The sequence below is a fragment of the Plodia interpunctella genome, chromosome 1 (assembly GCF_027563975.2).
Source record: "Plodia interpunctella isolate USDA-ARS_2022_Savannah chromosome 1, ilPloInte3.2, whole genome shotgun sequence".
Classification (NCBI taxonomy): Eukaryota; Metazoa; Arthropoda; class Insecta; order Lepidoptera; family Pyralidae; genus Plodia; species Plodia interpunctella.
The window spans coordinates 1,679,963-1,699,965 of NC_071294.1; the positions used below are offsets into that span (position 1 = coordinate 1,679,963).

The 20,003-nt window shown below is 35.4% G+C and overlaps 1 non-coding gene across 1 annotated transcript; it reads left to right on the forward strand.

Annotated features, from left to right (window-relative positions):
• Positions 1-19,258: 19,258 nt before the first annotated feature.
• On the forward strand, positions 19,259-19,332 carry TRNAI-AAU (transfer RNA isoleucine (anticodon AAU)). The gene has a single exon. It is a non-coding gene; the product is annotated as a tRNA-Ile (tRNA).
• Positions 19,333-20,003: the final 671 nt, after the last annotated feature.

Sequence of the window (20,003 nt, forward strand, 5' to 3'; positions counted from 1 at the left end):
CTAAACGTGTCTGGTTACTTGAATGAATAATTTTTCATTCATTAATTCGTTTAAGTAAGCCAAATAAGCACCAAGTATTATCATAACTCGGGCCCAGTCCCTTATAGTATGGTCTGAGGGCCCACCTGTATATCAAAAACTATACATCACGAAGTATATAATATGTGCTCCGTGCTATTACATATTACAGATAAAATTTTAACCCTAAAATCTAAGACCTTCTCAGAGCGTTTCGACATTACGATCCGTCAATTTTCTTGTGGCAGGAATCATTTACATAATCAATCATTCGTTAATTTTATGATTATCACACACAATTACCAAAATTACCACAGTACAGACTAACTTTTTTTAAAGTCAGATAGTAAAACTAATTATTGTGTTTGTTACAATTTAAAACATTGTAATTACCTCACCCCTCATTCCCTTTTATTAAAATTGATTGTAGCAAATGTGTCCAACAGAAAACTATATTTCTTTCTATCAAACTTTTGTATCTAGTATTCTCATTTAGCACAATTTATAGTAGCAGTATTTTAGTAAATAATCGCTAATAAATAAGATAAATTGATAAAAATATATGTGTACGTCAATAGGTAGCCTTTTGCTCAAAAATAGCCAGTTCACAAATACACATGCGTAAAAACAGCTTTAGGTCACAGAAAGGGGAAAAAAAATAGAGGCCTACGAATAGAACCCGCGACCCTGAACGTTGAGTAACCATCGCACCACATTTAGCCATGGGGTAAAAAAAGAAGACTGCGCAGCAATATTGAATGGCTATAAGTATATCTATGGAATAAAACTATATCACTCTCTCATCTACGCGGGTTCATTATCGTCCGAGGTTTACATTCGGAGCTGTGACGCCCCTAAAGCCCAGGGTTCTAGTAAATAAGCAAAAGATTTGGCTATGACTTCAGAAGAAGAAAAAGAGTAACAAACAAACCCACATACATCCTCAAAAACTTTCGCATTTAAGATATTATTAGGATAGGTACTTCCCGCTGTCTGACCTATATGCTTAGATCTTTCAAACTACGCAATATTTTTTGATAGATAGTGATTCCAGAGGATGTTCAATATATACCTACGTAACATGCATAATATCGCACCCGTGCGAAGCCGGAGCGGGTCGCTAGTTAATACTATAAGACAAGACATTCTTTGCCTGTAAACTATTCTTCTTGACAATTATCCCACTCATTTGTGGGGTCGGCACAGAATGTCAACTCCTTCTATTTAACTCTGTGCCATTTCACTCAACACTCTATTCCTTCGTATTCATTCATTCACTGGATTTTCCTCTATGTTTGATACCTTGTGGATAAAATCATGGGATATCGATTTGGGAACTACCCTTATTGGCTCTTATTAAACTAGACAACGAACTACGAACTTTATCGTATTACATGAAAACAAATACATTGGCAGGCAGACGTTGCCGGATGACTATCATAATAATCAATATAGTGATAACGTAATCACAATCTCTTATCAGCGTTATCACGTGACGCTGTCCCATACGGATGTGTACACGAGTTAAATGCGTGATGGAAATGTTGGTTTCTTTAAATCTGTCAGATATTGTACTAATTGTGACTTCGCGTAAAACTTTATTGTTCTTTATGCTAACAACATATCACAATTTTATTATCACCTCAACGTGGTCTACGAATTTCGCGAATCCTAGCATCCGTGGCTGTATCTACCCCGTAAGAAATCAACGAAACTAAAATATATAGTTATTGAGTTTTTATTACTTACGGGATAGACCGAGACAGGAGTCGCGAGATTTTATTACTTTCAACTTTAACCATTGGCATTGACGGACGTCCAAATATTTTTCACATTGTTTTATTAAAAAAACATCTCACTATCAGTGAGGTTTCAATATTCAAATAGGTTATCAGTAAGTGGCATATTTTAATTTCTTTCATTCATTAAAAGATCATATTTGTACCTATAAAAACTCGATTATAAAAATAACAAAACTTCATTAACATTACTCTAATGTGTCTTCTGAAAACAAAAGTATTAAAATGTATTTCATATCTAAACAGGTGTACGAATATTCTTTGTCATGCAAAAACCTGTTAAATACATATCTCAATAGTCTATCGGCAAATCTACGTAAATAATTTTCACCACCCCGCAATCCACAGAATTTAGAATGTCACTGTGTATATTTCACATGTAGACACTATAAATATTGTGTTTTTAAACGAACACAAATCCAAATTTTAAATTTTGGAATTTCAAGAACTGATTCCTAAGACCACACGCGCATGTTTCTCTTGAGAAAAAAAGATATTCAGCAAAAATTACGGTAAGAGAAATTGAAATTTTTCGAAAATAATACTCACGAATTACTTGTGTATACTTCCTTTTAAGTGCAGGAGATTTTAACTTGTATTCTCCCTTTAATCAATGTTCTGTGCCTCGATCATTCTCGTTTCACGTGGAACGTGGGAGCGCCGATATGTTATCAAAACTGAATACTAGATTATTATTGTACTACTGCGATAATAGCCGTGATAAGAACATGACTGTTTACAGCGTTCTAAAGTCAATGTTTATACATATTACAAGGTATTGTATGCACTTTATACTGCTCCTTGAAGTGACGATCATAACGCAACTATGTAATAAAGACATCTGAACTAAAGTTGAACGTACCTCGGTTAATACGTCATCCGCACAATGAGAGTTACATACCCATACATGTTCCCGTAGGACCACTCCGTATCCTCCTATGGCATGACCATATTCTTGGCTGCCGAAAACTTACAGGAGATCTTCAATCAAATCTGGAAATTTAATTTCACCCACTCCTGCTTGTCCTACTGACTCAGTTTCAACATTAGTATCTGCCCACAAAAAAAATTCGCAGGACAAAAAAAATGATGAATATCCTGAATATGTATAAAATATACTATAAGTTAGGGTTCATGTGCGCTGAAAATCGCCAAAGTACAGTCAATGTCACAGTTGACATGTGCAAGTCATCCTTAGTATCTAATAACACAAGTCACAACATTGATTTGGCTAACTCAATCTGTGTAATTTCTCTATTATTTGTAACCTCGTCTGTAGTGAGCCATAGCCCACTCCCCTTATCCACCCATAAGTAAGGCCAATTTAGCAGATTATATGGTTAGTTATGAATATGTATGTATGGATTATAAAGACCTGACATTTCAGTGCTTCTCGAACACTATGATCCGCAGACTTAAGGTTAAACCACATTGACGTCAAAGCCAACTGATAAACGATAAAAACATTTATTTACAAACTTATCATCGCCGATAAATTTAACGAAATATCACACCACGTTTGTAATCTACACGGAAACCTCTTGGTTAGATGCTATATAACACTAGTTGCGCCCCGGGGCTTCGCTCCTATGAATTCGGGACAAAAAGTACCCTATGTTACCCATTCCAGGTTGTATTGGTATACTCGTGTACCAAATTTCATAACAATCCGTCCAGTAGATTTTGCGTGAAAGAGTAAAAAACATACATACATCCTCATACATTTCGCATTTGTAATATTAGTAGCGTAGCATGATATGGCATGTGGTCTCGCCCTGGCATAGGACCAGTCAATATCCTCTGGTGGACAGTCCAAGCCAAATGCTAATCTTACATGATCTAAGGGCAAGCCGCACTGCCAGCGACTTGGCGAAGCGAGGCGAACGATACTATGGACCTTCAATGTGGATCACACCACAACAGGAGCTAGCCAAGGGATCATTCTCACTAGTTCCACTAGCAAATAGTTCCATGGAATACGTGATAATGATCTTAGCTAAGGAGCGAAGCGGCGAAAGAGCTACCAAATCAGACAAGCTAATCGGGCAAGACTAGTGAAGAAATTATTATTCATTCAATTACTAGCTTTTGCACGCGGCTTCGCCCACGTTAATATTCCGCCATGAAAGGTACCCCACTTCTCCATACTTCAAACTACATGTTTGAAAAATTTCAAGAAGATTGGTTGAGTAGATAGAGCGTGAAGAGGTAACAAACATACTTACTTTCGCATTTATAATACTATCTGTTGCCCGCGGCTTCGCCCGCGTTAATTTCCCGCGGCAACATTTATTTTTCCAGGATGAATGGTACCCTATGTCTATCTCCACACTTCAAACTACATGTATGCAAAATTTCGAGAAGATTCGTTGAGTAGATAGATCGTGAAGAGGTAACAAACTTACTTTCGCATTTATAATATCAGTTAGGATTAAGATTCAATTATTATCGCGAAGCTCAACCACATTAGACGAAACCTCACTACCGACCCACGACGCTCAGGGTTACGCGTTTGAGTGAGCATGAGTATGACATACTTGACCCGCATCAATTCGCACTTCCAAACAGCCTACGAGTCGCCTACGAGCTCTCGTAGAGCTTTTCGCCCACACGCAAACCCCGCTACGAAGTGCTACTACGATCGGCTCTACGGCTCTACGAAAACGCTACGAGAATTTGCAAGTTTCAAAATCCAATTGAACTGAGTCACAATTTTTTAACTGTGTGAACTGACTGACTATTTAATTCCCACAGGAAAAGTAGTTTTTACAAAGGCAATTTAAATGGACACTAGAAAAATCTTATCTTAATATTATAACAGCAAAAATATTTTTGTTACCTCGTAACGCTTTATCCAGTCAATTAATCTTCTTGCAATGTTGCATTTATGTAGTTAAAAGTACAAATAATTATATAAATTACCATTCATCCCGGAAAAAGAACTGTTCCCGTGGGAAATGCTCGCGGGCGGAGTCGCGGGCTAAAGCTAGTACTTCATACAAATATATAACGTCAAGAAGGCCACGTGTGCTCTCTATGCGTACGTGACGCGTACGCCGTGCGCCCGCGATGCATTATCTATTTGTTTTCCAAGCTCAGATTAAAAAAAAAACATAAATAATTCTTGGCCTTCCAGTAGGCCAACTATTTTAGAGACTCTGTCTCTGTATTTAACAACCAAACAATGAAGAATTTTTCCTTTAAACTAAACGGAAAGCATCAAAATGAAGAAATTTTGGAGATACTACTAAAAGAAGAAAACTAATGAGCTAAGGGAAAAGAAAGAGATGTAGAATTCAAATTCCGCAAAAAGGCTCGGAACCAGCTTCTGGAGCACGTGGTGGTGAGCGTCCACCTGTCATTGTGAAGAAAGGTGACCGAGGCCGTCTCAGTGCGCATCGACATGCAGCGGATCCATGTCGAGGACTAATCGCCGCTGGTTCAGTGTTCGAACCAGCCTGTGCCTGGGCTACGGCCACAGCAAGAAATACTGCAGCACCAACGTGGAAAGATGTAGTCACTGCGGTGGGGAACATCGCAGGATTGAGTGCCAGGGCTGGCTGGCGGGAGCCGTCCCGTCGTGCCTGAACTGTCACGCGGACAGGAATGCAGTGAGCGATCACAATGCATTCAGTTCTGCGTGTCAGGTCAGGCAAAGGTGGGAGGGCCTAACTAGAGCCAGGATTGCATATCTCTAAACGGTAACGTAATTTCGGGTGTGTCGCAGCGGCACATATTGAGCAATTGATGAGGCAATCATTAATACTGCGCAATAATAAACTGCTACTTGCGTCACGCCCGAAAAGTCATACCTGGAGAAAAGACTTGGTGCCATTGGATGGTAATCATTCAATGACACAAAACCAACGCGCATAATGGTCCAGACCTGACGCCAAAACGACGGAACAAAGAACAATGCAACGAACTAAAAGAGGGGACACAAACTAGAAAATAATGAAATATCGTCTAAATGATCCATCAAGGAAAACAAAAGGACGGACAACCGACGAATACCAAGAAGGTAAAAAGAAAAAACAAATTACAAGTAACAATTTACCAGCACCCAAGACTAAACAGGAAAACGGAACTAACACAAAATTTTGATACTATTTAGAGCAAATAAAAACTCTGTCCTTTGATAGAGGAAACAAATGACGTTTCCGTGAACAGGTGGTGTTTTAGCCGGTAAGAGTTCGGCACTACCTGGGCCTCCTTTCCCAGGTGCCCATGAGGGATTCACCACCTGCTCACGAAAATAAATAAAAAATAAATAAACAAACGGACTGATTACGAACAAGGCAACAAAAAATAAAATACAAAGACAACGATTATTTATTTGCAAAAACATGAGTTTTAATTTTTTACAATGTGGTGTTAAAAGAAAAACTTAATCCTACATGTTTCATCATCCACGGGTATGTAAATTTAAATGGAGAGCATGCTATCATCCCTCAAAACAAAATAAAACTAAATTAACTAAATTTATATCTAAATCTATCATTAAAAAAATCGTTAAAATTGTAATAACATTTATCAATCAGCAAGGACCTGAGGTGCTTTTTAAATAAATTTAATATAAATATAAAGACTTGACAGCTTATGTCTAACAAGATAATTCCAAGATAATATAATCAAAGTGTGTTTGTTTAAACTAATTTCACGTCAAAACGGAGCATTAGATTGAATTGATTGCTTTGGACCCGTAAGTGCTAAATACAGTGTATATGCGCTGCTAAAACTTATGTTAAAAACTACGAAAAATGTCAGCAGTATCAGTCTCTTCCTGCGCAGATCAGAGTTAAACAAGAGAAAGGGCTGTTTACTGGAGATTGTTCTCATAAGCGACACAGGCTAGGAACCTATTAAATCACAATTATATCTATCAACAAGTATGTATAGTTTAATATGTCCTTAGGCTAACTCTTGGCTCAGTCTACCCCGTAAGTATATGTAAGTTCTTGTTATAACTACACCATAACTGCAAGGTTAAATATTAAACAGTCAAAACACGAAATTAAACACTTTGTATGGCGGCACGCAGCGCTGGCGCAAAGCAGAGCGCGTCATTTGATGACGGCAGTCAACGCGTGAACACGTCATTTTTGTAACGTGATGATACTTGACGGATTTTAGTCATAATTTTTCGTCATATTTTCTACTTAATACACTCATATGATACACCGCTAAGCCTAATTATATTATCCAATATCAATAAAGTATTTTGTTTATTTGCTTTGATTATTTTGCGTTTATTCTATTTGAATATTTATTCAAATTCAATTAGAATTCAAAATTCATTCATCAACTTAGGATGGGATTAGACGTTGATTTTGACGTCAATAAATGATGTATCATTTATAATAAATAAAAAAATACAATAACATTTTGACGTCATTAAATTACGTATTGAAGTCAAAATTTTACTTAAAACCTAAGTCTACTGAAAGACTTCCAAAACGTAGGTGAAGAAGGAGCGGCGCAACGAACTTCTTATGTGATTTTAGTCATGATTAACAAAATAAACGTATCTTTGCAAGCATAAAGTTGTTACATTATCACAAAATTAATTCTTTATCAAAAATATCAGAGCATGTGACGAATCGAGCTCAAAGATCTCGTTGTAACATTAACATGTAATGCCCCGTGGAGTCCAAAGTTCACAAAATATTTATAAATGTGCTGTTGATATTCTTTGCGAACACTGCATAATTGCACATATTGGCACAGATAATTTTTCCGTTATTGATTACCATATAGCAATTGCAACCATATATCACATTTTTACACGATCTATATATATATACATACATCTTTGATGTGCTTATTTTTGTCAAATAAATTTTACATCTATATAAAAAATTAAACGAAGTAAATAGTGTAAACACTCTAAATAAGCCCAAACTTTGTATGAACAGATTCAGGCTTAAAAAGGTTCGGCGGTCTTTCGTGGTCAAAGTGTAAAATTATTCAATAAACTCCCTGCAGAGGCTATTAATATATATACTAATGAAAAAATTTAAAACGTATGTTAAGAAAAATTTAATGGATAAAGCGTATTACACAATTGACGCCTATTTGACATATGAAAAATAACTATTTAATATAAAAATTGACGAGAAAAAGTGCCTGTGAAGGTCTAATTTCTGAATAAATGATTTTAATTTAAATGATTTGAATTTGCACCACAGGTCAAAAATTTCAAATTTGAAATTTCACCCGTGCAAGGAATGAGACTATGTGTCTGTAACCACTGTCAACTTTACAAAACAATAGACATTTTAAATATAAACAGTGCAATCAATTTCCCCTGGAATTACAGTTGTTCCTAAGTAGATGACCAGCTTGATGGCAACCCTGTTCCATAAAAAAAGGTAAGCATGTATAATTTTTCCATTGCTATATTCACGCGAACGGTGCGTGACACTATCGGCAAATTTGCGTAACATTTTTTAAGGGTACAGTCATCAAAACAACATTTTATGACGGACAAAGACGTACTATCTCCGGATAAAGACTTTTTTTATTCATTTATATTCCAAATTTGATAAAAGTTTAATGTATATTTAGATACTTATCAGCTAATTGGGTTTTTGTAATGATTTGTTGGAAATTGGGTTGATCAGGTAATTTATTTACACACTAGCTTTTGCCGTCGGCTTGCCCTGCGCGAATTTAGGTATTCGCTTATTCCATAGGGATGAAATTTCCAAAATGTCTTACAATTTACTTACAAATAACACCTTTTTTCATATACTTACAGAAGCAAATTTTTGTATAATTTTCTACAGTCAGCACATCAACATGCCCAAATTAATTGCAAAGGCCCTATTTCCGCGGCATAGAGGTCAATGTGGTGTAACCTAACTTGCGGCTATACCTCGGACAGATTTGCAATTAACCTTTGACATTAAAAATAGTACAGTAAGTCTGCAACTGCAGCGTCGTACAAGCTGAAAACATAAATACAGCAAACTACGGTAAATCGTAATCCTAACTAATATTATAAATGCGAAAGTTAGTACATTTATTTATTTATTTGTTTGTTAGTTACTTCTTCACGATCTATCTACTCAACAAATTTTCTTTTGATATTTAGCATACATGTAGTTTGAACTATGGAGAATTTGGAAATCTATATTGGAACATAACCTGGAATAACATATAGGGTACTTAGTTCTTATCCTGAAATTCCCACAGGAGCGAAGCCCTGTAGTATTTTATATTTTAATTATGACGAACGAATCAAACCTTCAATGACATTTCGTAACCTAATTTTTTTAAATTATATTCAGAGGTTTCCTTTAATGAACAACATTGATGCAATTCTATCAGATGGCCAAATTGGTATAGATTGAGCAAAGACAATCGATTAGAATTTGAATCGTAACAACTATTCGATTAACTTAGCGATTCGAATAAAAGCGTGTATAAATAAAGATCCCATTTATATCGCTGCAATGTCAGGAACAGTGCAGTTCAAGTGCAAAGCTGCAAAATCGATGGAGCAAGTTCAAGGCTGTGGTCTTGCGCTGTAGCCTACCCCCGCAGCCAACCCCTCCACCACTCCCCCTCTCCCGATCTGATGACGTCAGCACGCCATTCATATACACCCCGGTCAATATGCCGCCCGACTCAAGTTTTGGTGCAAGTTACAAGAATTTGTCTGATATCCTACCCTACCAGAACGATCGGTCTGTTTTCCTGATCCCATTAATATTAGAATATTGCATTCCCATTGTCTTGTACTTAATCGGTCAACATTACCAAACTGTTTATTGTCTCTATCGATTAAGTTAATTACTATTAAAAGAGCAACTTTGTGTGTTAATACTTATAGTCGCTTTTTCGAAATCGACTAATGATTTCATTGAAATTTGATATATAGTTCGGTGGCTTCGATAACAGTGTATTTAATGCGACTTTTTTACATCTCAATATCAAGTAGACTCGCAACAACGACAATCATACCTCAATGTGAATGGTTCACAGTGTCTCACTTTGAATACGATATTGAGAAATTAAAGGCAAACTTGTACTTCACCCTCTGATATTTGTACTTGTAGGATCTTGTCTGAGTATATATTTATAAAGAATTATACTCGGTATTTGACAAAGATTATTTATTTAGGGCTAGTAAATCACTACATTTATTATAATACATTTAAAATACCAACAGCCAAGAATCGTCCATGACAGCATTTGTTTTTTAAAGAAAAGAAACATCGCGCAGGCGCGAGCTCGACGTCACAGCGCATGCGCGTAGACAGTGCTTATAAAAAAGGCTTATAAAATGATGTGTTTGGTGCTTATGACAAGGCTTGTAAAATAAATACGTATCTACATTTTAAGTTACGTTACCATTCCGCTGTCGCTTGTGTTTTACTCCCAACAAGATCCTCCAACGGGAAACTGCGAAATTCTGAGAAATTCTCAATTCTAATGGAAAATACACAAACTGCGTAAGAACATGAATGAAACAAATATTAGTTGTATTGGACTTTGTAATTATTTCTAATTTGTAACACTTGAAATTGTAATTTGCGTGGCAAATAGATATTATCTACTTGCAGCCCGTCCCGGATTCGCTCTTATAAAAGCATAATAATTTATATTTATTGGTGAAAACCATGTGAAAATCCGTGTAGTAGTTTTTAAGTGCAGACAACAGACAGACGCGACACAATGTCTTTGTTTTTGCTCAGTAGTATAAAAATTAACAAAATCTTGTTTGTATGTTTGTTTGTAATAACTTTATTGCACGAAAATAAGCACATTAATCAAAATTAATACAAGGAAGATACATTGTACAACGGCGGACTTATCCCATGTAGGGATCTCTTACAGTCAACCGGCGATAGGTTGAGAGGACGTGTATACAGTAGCAGGCTCGTCAGCAGTAATAACGCACAACATGAACATAGAAGACTATGAATTGTAAGAAAATAAATAAATATACTTAGGAAAAGTAAAATCTAAATACATAAATAAATACATAAATCTTATTTCGTGGCGATATTTGTAATGACATTAATTAAGTAGTTATGTCAAAAAAATAATTACAGAATCTATCGCTTTTACGTCATGATTATACATGATTGAGGTTACATCGTAATTAATTGCAATATAAATATCTTTTTCCCCAAATAAATTCAAGGATAATTGCTATCTTTTATTATATGACAAATTGTCATTACCATTTGTCTAATAATAAAAAAATAGGTAAGATTGAAACCGATTTAATCACTGGGAAGTGAACGTAAAACAGAAAAAATATAGAAATAAAGCGGGTCCTGGGCTCAGATGCAGCTTAGGCTGAAGATTCTTATCCGAGTAAGTGCCATCTCACTCTTTCATGTAGTGTTGAAACAATGAGTGAGTGGGATGATGAGATAGATTTTGCAAAGTGTTTTGTCATTAATGGCCGCATAGTCGACAGTGTCTTATCCCTTAGTCGCATCGTACGACATCTAAGGTGGGTCGGGAACCATACCACGCATATACTCTACCGTTACTTCTAATGATGGTAAAATGTTTATGTAATGTTTCGTACGAAAAAATATTATATGTTAAACCACGAACAAGTACATATTAACCAACCAAAAATTTAATTGATTGTTAGCTACAACCTAAGGCTACAAGTGTACAGTTGACGACCTCGGTGGCGCAGTGGTGAAGTCCTTGCCTCTGAACCGAGTGGTCCCGGGTTCGATCCCCGGTCGAGTCATGATGGAAAATGATCTTTTTCTGATTAGCCCGGGTCTTGGATGTTTATCTATATATATATATATATATATATATATATAACGTTACCTTGGGGCTAGCTCAATCTGTGTGATTTGTCCTAATTTATTTATTATTTTTGAAACTCTATTAATAAAAAACATCTACCATATCGTGAAAAATACAAAATACCCTCACAAATACCCGCTTTCGCTGCAACATTGAATGGCTCTAAAGGTCGTGGGCGGATGACGTCAACCGCCCTGCCCCCCGCCCCCCCTCCGCACAAACCCCCGCCCGCCCCTCAACTTGACATTCGCAGGCTGTATCGATCCCGCCCTGCAATGCCGAGGCCGGTCGTGTTTACATTCTACGTGTGAATGAAGTCTTACTTCGTAGAAATTTAACCGCTGTAATAAAAGGGCTATTTCTTATTCAGTATGTTATTTCTAAAATTTTACAGGAGTGGGACGACGGATGGCTCTAAATAAATAAAAAAATAAATTTTTATAGAATTTGAGAAAAGTAAAATACTAGGTAATAGTTTTTCCAAAACATGAATTGAAAAAACCAAATCGAGATTCTATTGAAAATGCCAAATTCAAAATTTTAATACCTTACTTTTTTTATTTTATTTGTCTAAAACAGCGTCACAGACCTTCTTAGATTTTAAATGTCACTGGCTGTTTATAAGATACTAACAGTATCCTAACGTGTTCTTTTTATAAATGGATATTTTTCATTATGCCAAATTGTTCGATGCTTTCCCGCCAAATAAAAGTCCTTTTCGTATTTCATTTTCGAAATTCACAACGCTTTGAGGTTATCCCGGCAGAGATTCTGCAGCTCCAAGCCGCTTTTCGGATCAATTTACTTTCCAAGGTTAAAAAATGAAAAAGATTATAATCTTACACCTATGATCTATAAAATATCCCTATGGATCATATCTACCAGTCAATCATTAAACCAAACAGATGTAACCATAGATTTAGAAGGGCCCCGGATGAAACAGAATAATTTAAGACGTAAAAAGTAGGTATACTTACGGTAGTAACTCTATGAAGTGTAAAAAGTACCCGATTTATTCTAGGTTATATTCTATTCTACCTATTTACAGAATACAAAAGCTGTTTGTTCGACAGCTACTTACGTTAAATGTTGCGTGCGATTCGTTTATGCTAATGAAAACAAGTTCTTTCGAAATTTTAGTTTTTTATGATGATTGAGTTTAATATTAAATGGACTTTCCAATCAACTTTAAATGTTATCAACATTAAATGTTATAATAATCCATCAACATTGTTACAGTCTCTGAACTATCACGATGGGCAATACATATATTTTATCTAGAGCATACATTTTTTTTTTTAATTTTTCTGACCTTGTCACCTACCTACCCTATTGTGTGCTTTAGTAACAAAACTCCTCCCTCACACATATGCGAAATATTTCATATATATGTTACTGTAAAAGTAAATCTTAGGTTTTTTCAGAAAATCTTAGAATTTACCGGCATGGAAGAATTACAAATGTAAGGATTTATAAATAATTGACGATTTTTTCGGGCTTTTGCCATTAGAATTTAGTATATGCTAGGTTTTGCTACTGACAGCTGGTAATTGTTGGTTTTGGGAATAAAACAATGAGTAATTCTTATTAATCATTTAGTTTTCAGTCAAACCCTTACATATTTTATGTAGGTATCATAATTATGAGAGTAATTAATTAACTAAGTAATTAGCCAAATCCTTACCTATTTTCAATTATTTACATTTGGTAAGTATTTGTATTTATAAATGTTTTTATATTTTAAAGGTAAGGTTATACCTTCCTTTAAAATACTTCTTAAATAGTAAAAAATAACAAAACTAAAATTATTTTCTTAACATTTACCGTGCCTTTGATGTAAATCTCAAGATTTACCAAGTGAATGGTGGTAAAAGTTAGAATCGCAAAATTGTTCGGACTTTTACCATTAAGAGTTGGTAAATCTTAGGCTTTACTGGAATATCTAAGGATTCGTAGTTCGTGCTTTTACAGTAACATATAGATTGATAGGAATTAGGTATTATGGTAATATGCCTGTATTAAGGCTACCATATATGTCAACTTTAACTTAACGGACAGTCAACTTTATATAAACCGTTTGTGTGTGTCCACGCGTGGGAGAGGTACGCACGTTTAGCAATGTGCACGGGAGTCAATACTCCCGGGTTGTACTCGTATATAGGAAGGAATTAGGTTCAGGTGGTAGGTTAGGGTGCAAGAGCCCTATTTATTATTAAGTAAGCGTTTGTGAGTTTGTATGTTTTATAATAATGGTATAGATATACATTAACGATCGACCAAAAATTACATTAATACGACTACAACTTTGGAAAAATGTGTAAAAAAAGCTCAAGAAAGCAAATTAATTCATACTAATACACCCACTCTCTCACAGAACATATTTAGGAACTTAGTAAAGACTACAGGCCGTAGTGTTGGCTACACATCATCTACAAATTCTGGACATGCCGACTCGAATCAAAATACATTGCGTAGTTTGCATGCGAGCTTTTTAATACCGCAAAGAAAAACCAGCAATGTACATCCAAACCACCAAGTTCGGCGAACTATTTGCCGATAGTGTTCAATCGGCGTAAAACGGAATGTCGCATTGACCTCCACGGCGACCTTACCCCCGACCTCCGCGCGCCCGTGACGTCAGCCGTGACCTCCATTTTGTTGGGAGCGTGGAATATACTCTCTTGGTTAATTTCTTTTTAACTAACTAATGCCAGCGACTTTGTCCGCGCGGGCATTAGGAACTAAATGTAACTAATTGAAAAGATTTATGCGACGGGAACTGAACATTTATCTTTTCGAAAATCCTTTGTGGCGCAGTGGTAAAGTTCTTGCCACTGAACCGAGGGATCGAACCCAGGATGTTCGATCCCCGGTCGGGTCATGACGGAAAATGATCTTTTTTTGATTGATCCGGGTCTTGGATGTTTATCTATATATAGTATCGTTGAGTTAGTATCCCATAACACAAGTCTCGAACTTACTTTGGGGCTAGCTCAATCTGTGTGATTTGTCCTAATATATTTATTTATTTATTTGTGTATTTAAAATGGTAGGCCCCCTGGGCTTACCATCATCTCTTAATGCGATCAATTTTACGACCTAAACTGATCTGCATCGCGAATTTGCACCATCGAGTTAAATTTTAGTATGATGCGATTAAACTACTTTTATTTCTTTAAATAAAAATTAAGTAATTGAGTATGTTTAAATTTAAATTACCAATTCTTTTGTTAGAAAACATCATCATCATATGTAGCACTCCGTGGCCCACTGCTGGGCATAGGCCTCCTTCCGTCTACGCCAACCATATCTGTCTTAAGCCATTCTCATCAGTACCAGTAATTTCCTTTACATCATTGACCCATCTAGCAGCAGATATCTAGTTAAAAACCATGCCAGCATTCTATTACAAGTGCCAGAACAGTCAAAGTTCACACGAGTGTGCGAGACACGGTCTGGCAGACAGCCAGACATACCGAATATCCAATCCAGTTCGAACTGGTTTTCCCCGCTAAATTCTTTCGGATGTTGACATGCGTATTTTACTGTACTAATATACTATTTTTAAGAAGTGGTGATAGATTTAAAGCTAATACATCTAATAACCACGAAACTAACACATCTGTGATATATAAAACATATATGTAAGAAAAATGTATTCAAGGCCAATCTCCAATTTCCTTACTAGTAGCATTCCCCGCGGTAATAAATTATTTAAAAAATACGTTATTGTGCACAGTAGCGCCATCTACTTCATAAAGCGAACTTGACTATAAGCCATTTTGACTAAATCCTAAGGGAATTACTTGCGTAAGTACTTTTAATAAAAAGTTAGCCTAATCGAAGATATCAGCTACCTCAATACCAAGTTTCATATAAATTAGCCCAAGCGTTTGAGCGTGAAGAAGTAACAAACATAGTCACAAACTTTCACTTTATTAATGGGAAGTGGGTTGATTAGTTATCGGGTGTGGGATGTCAGTACGCCCACCGAAACACAATTCCTCGTTAGACCTACAATACGATGTGCAATTTCACTTTCAGGTCACGTCCATCCCGTGGGGCGTCATCCCCAAATGTCACCACATTTCCGAAAGTACTACCCAAGTTAACATCTAGAAAAAAAATATGTTTTTCACATATATTATAATGTTCAAAAAGAAACCTTTGACGTTTTATTTATTTCGTATTCCTAATGACTGAGGGTCGTGGTCATTTGTCTCGCTCTGTCAGCCTCAAATTATTGTCACAAAATATACTTTAGCTTAAAGTGTGTATTAACATTTTTATGAATCGAAGGGTAAGGAGTATAATAAAATACCGATGTCTACACAACAATAACCACAAATTTATCTACAAGGGTTGTATGACGTCATAACTGTCACGTGACTGCTTGTTGCAGCAGACTGCAGTTGACGCGCACGTGTAGCGTTTATAACAATACCTCTTAAATTGGTTTGTGTAAAAGCAAATCTAGTATATAAGTATATTACCCTAAAATGTATAGGAAAATTAAAGAAAACAAAGCGAGGACTACGAAAGTCTCCTAAATAATCACAAAACTTTATCTAGTATATCGCACTCCCAGAACAACAGTGCACTAAGTCAAAATATCTCATTTTTCAGAATCAACGAAAAACTGTTATCTCATGTTGTATTGAGGTAATTGACAGGGTTTTAAATGTTTAATGGAGAGACTGCAATACTAATTAGCATAGTTTATGTTCAATCAGCTAAAAACAGTAAAGAAAGCAAATAATACTCATTTTCGACTTAATTCACTGTTGTAGAACAATTTAACTATTTCTTTTTAAATTATTTCGACTTACGCGCTTTTTATTGATTAAAGCTGAAATAGTGCACTATAATACTTTTGATATTTCTCTGCAACAGAATTTACAATAATGACATATTTATTTATTTTTTTGAGATAGCCCCATTTAAAGTCAAATAAAACAGCAAAATATACAAAAATCAGTGTAATCAAATAACAATTATGTATTTTTATTAAGTAATACCTAATAATAACAATTATATTTTTTTAAATTGGTAACACAAATTGGCAACTCTGCTTAAACTTTTTCGAAGTCTTTAAGACTAGGTACTGATATTTTGATAAAAAAATATTAAAAAGGAAGCATACCTCTGCTTAAACTTAGCATGTACCGATTTATTTAACATAGGTAATAACAATAGAATAACAATAGGATTTAACCAGTCTTTCAATCTCTACGAATAATAGTTCAATCGTTAAAAATCACAGCTTTTAAAATATCTTTACTAAGGATAAAAAAATAATCGAAAAGTAGTTAATAAAAATAACAATAACAAAAATATGGGAAATTTCGTTTCCAACTAAAAATAATAGGAACTCAGCTGGTGCTATACTATTCTAAGCCTAAGGCAGTCTTATAATAGGAATCAACATAATTAGTAGGTATTATATTTTTTTCAATCAAATCCATAATATCTTTTTTTTTGTTTATGGACAGAGGTAGTTTTGTTGTATAGGCTTTAACCAACAAAGCTTTGGTCTCTGTACCGCGTTAAATTATTCGACTGTCGAAGGCTTTTGTAATCTCGATACAAGTCTGCTAAACATTTATCACTTGAGATATATTCTCTGGTAGTTTGTTTTCTGAGATAATGAGACTCTATTCTAGGAATAGAATTTATGAAATTAATCACACTATTTTTTATTTCAGTCTATTTTACGCTGATTGCCATGCTTTTCACGTTTATCAGATTCTATAAAACCATCAGATGTTTTCTTTGTAATGGCCGTCTTAATATATCTATCACTAATATCCAGCGTAGCCTTAAAAAACTCCTTACACACCCTAATTCTTACATTATTTTTTTCGAAATAGTAAGCCGAATTCAAAGCTCTTAATTTTTGAGAAGTAATGTGCCTATACTTAGGTTTGATTTCTTGTGTATGCCTGACAATATATTCTCTTTGCCTCTCTAAATCGCCGAGCTGCCAAAACTGGTTGAAAATCTCTTTTCTTGCACATTCGTCTAATTGGGTCTTACAATTCAACTTACATTTATCGCCACAAGGTGGACGTATTTGACGCTCAGCAATCTATTTCTAGAATTTGTTAAAGAAATATATGCTTTTCCTGTATTTCGTAATGTTTTGGCAATATTTGACTTCCAGCTAGAAGGGTTTCGTTTTCTCTTTTTACATAATTTGGGTTCGCTCACCACCAAAACAGTGTCAGTTGTAGAAGATATGGAGGGCTCGAAAGTTGGAGAAAAATTTTGATTCCCTTGAGTATTTGCTGTTAAAGGACCCGGTCTATTGGATTCGTCATCAGATGAGCTACTTGAACTGCTGGAGCTGGAGCTAGATGAAGATGAGCTGGAGCCTGACGACGAGCTCGAGGATGTAGATACTCTTCTAGGGATTACAGGACGACGAGATATATGTTTTTTTGATATAATAAAAGTAGGATCAGCGTCTGAGTCATCAATAAAATCATCATCGCCATGATCCGATGACGCAGGTACGAATACCTCCTCACCTGATGTTTTATAAGCTAATGGAACAGATTCGGGTAACTCCGTTCTCGATGCAGCATAGACTAATGGAGTAGATATGAGTACCTCACTTTCTGGTGCTTCATAAGCGGAAGGAGCAGATACGGGTACCTCCCATCCTGACGCTTCATAAACCGATGAAACAGATACAAGTACCTCACTCTTCAAAGCTTCATAGGTTGATGAAATAGATACGGACACCTCCCTTTCTGAAACTTCCGTGGCTGATTCTACTCCACTAGTTTCCATGGCCTTTTCCAACAACATAAGCCCCCGACCTCTCTCATCTGTTACAAAAACAATAATTAATTAAAAATCCAACAACAGTGCATTATCTCAAAAATAAATTAATTTTATTATTTTAAACAAAAAATAATACAAATCTTAACTAATATTCTAAATATTTGTAATGTAAATAAAAATTTCAATAACTCAAATATTAATATTTATGATTTTTTGTGTAAATAGGACGCAATTAATATCTACCATCAATAGTGTATCATTTCTCTAATTTTCACTTTTTAAGAATAACACTGAACTTTTTTGAAATAATTCAGATAAAATTAACTTACCTTCGTCAACAATAAAGTACTATTTTGATATAATCCAAAATTGTTGTACAAGCTTAATCACAAATATCGCATCAAAACGAAATAATCCGAAATAATTTTCTTACCCCATTCACCAACACTGTATTAATACTAAATAATTTGCTGTTGCGCAAACGTTGTACACTCCGTTCTCTTCGACTAACTAGTTGCAACTAGAAATAGTTCAATGTACGCGGGATGACTCCGGCGAAGTGTCGTCACCAACAGAGAGTTAGCGCGCCATCTGTTGGGTATTTTTGTAAATAGAAATAAGTCTGTCTTCGTGGTATACGCGTAAAAATTTTGCCTATTCGAATATGTAATAAAGTCAATTTTGGAATTTTTCGACATAATACAGTGTTGTTCTGGGAGTGCGATATTATAATTATCTTTTTTTTCAGAAAAATCGGGTTTGCTATATAGATCTCGTAATACCGATGTGGCAGAATACCACACCCACTTTGCTTACGTAAGTGATGAAACGAAGTCTTATTTACTTTCACCATGACGTATATCGGCCCATTAGCTCAGTTGGTTAGAGCGTCGTGCTAATAACGCGAAGGTCGCGGGTTCGATCCCCTCATGGGCCACATATGTTTTTATTATTTTTCAACTTATTATTATTATTGGAACCATAACTACTGTTCTCTTAATTTTTATTGTTCTCAACCTCTTAACCCACCTGTATTATGCGTACCTACATTGACGAAAAATTTTTCAATAAATTTTCCGATAGCCTTATCACGTTCACCATCGAACACAGGATAAAATATCGATGCTCTAACAATATAAATTGATTTTTAAAATCTCGAAATCACGCACTCTTTGCACGAACCGCTCTTAACCAGTTATTTACTGACCTTCGTATTACCTTAGAACACGCCAGAAAGACGTGATTTACCCGGCAAATTGCCTATTCATTCCAAAACCGATCTATTGTCATCACAGAAACGTCCACTTTGCTTGTTGTTTTGTTATAGCAAAACAATAATTTCAGGTACAAAGGTGTTTCTAGTAGTTTCTATCTATGCAAAATACTCTCTAATGTTATCATAATAAAGCATAATTTTCGAAAAATATATTAAGGTGTGAATAGACTCATTCAAAACACAATGAATAACCAACCAATAAAAGAAGACCTGTTTCATCTCAAATGATTTCTGCAATACTTTTTAGAATCAACTTATTTATGGGTCAATATATTTTGGTGGCCTTGTCGTTAGTAATAGTTAGTATACATATATACAGTAAGTTGAACAAG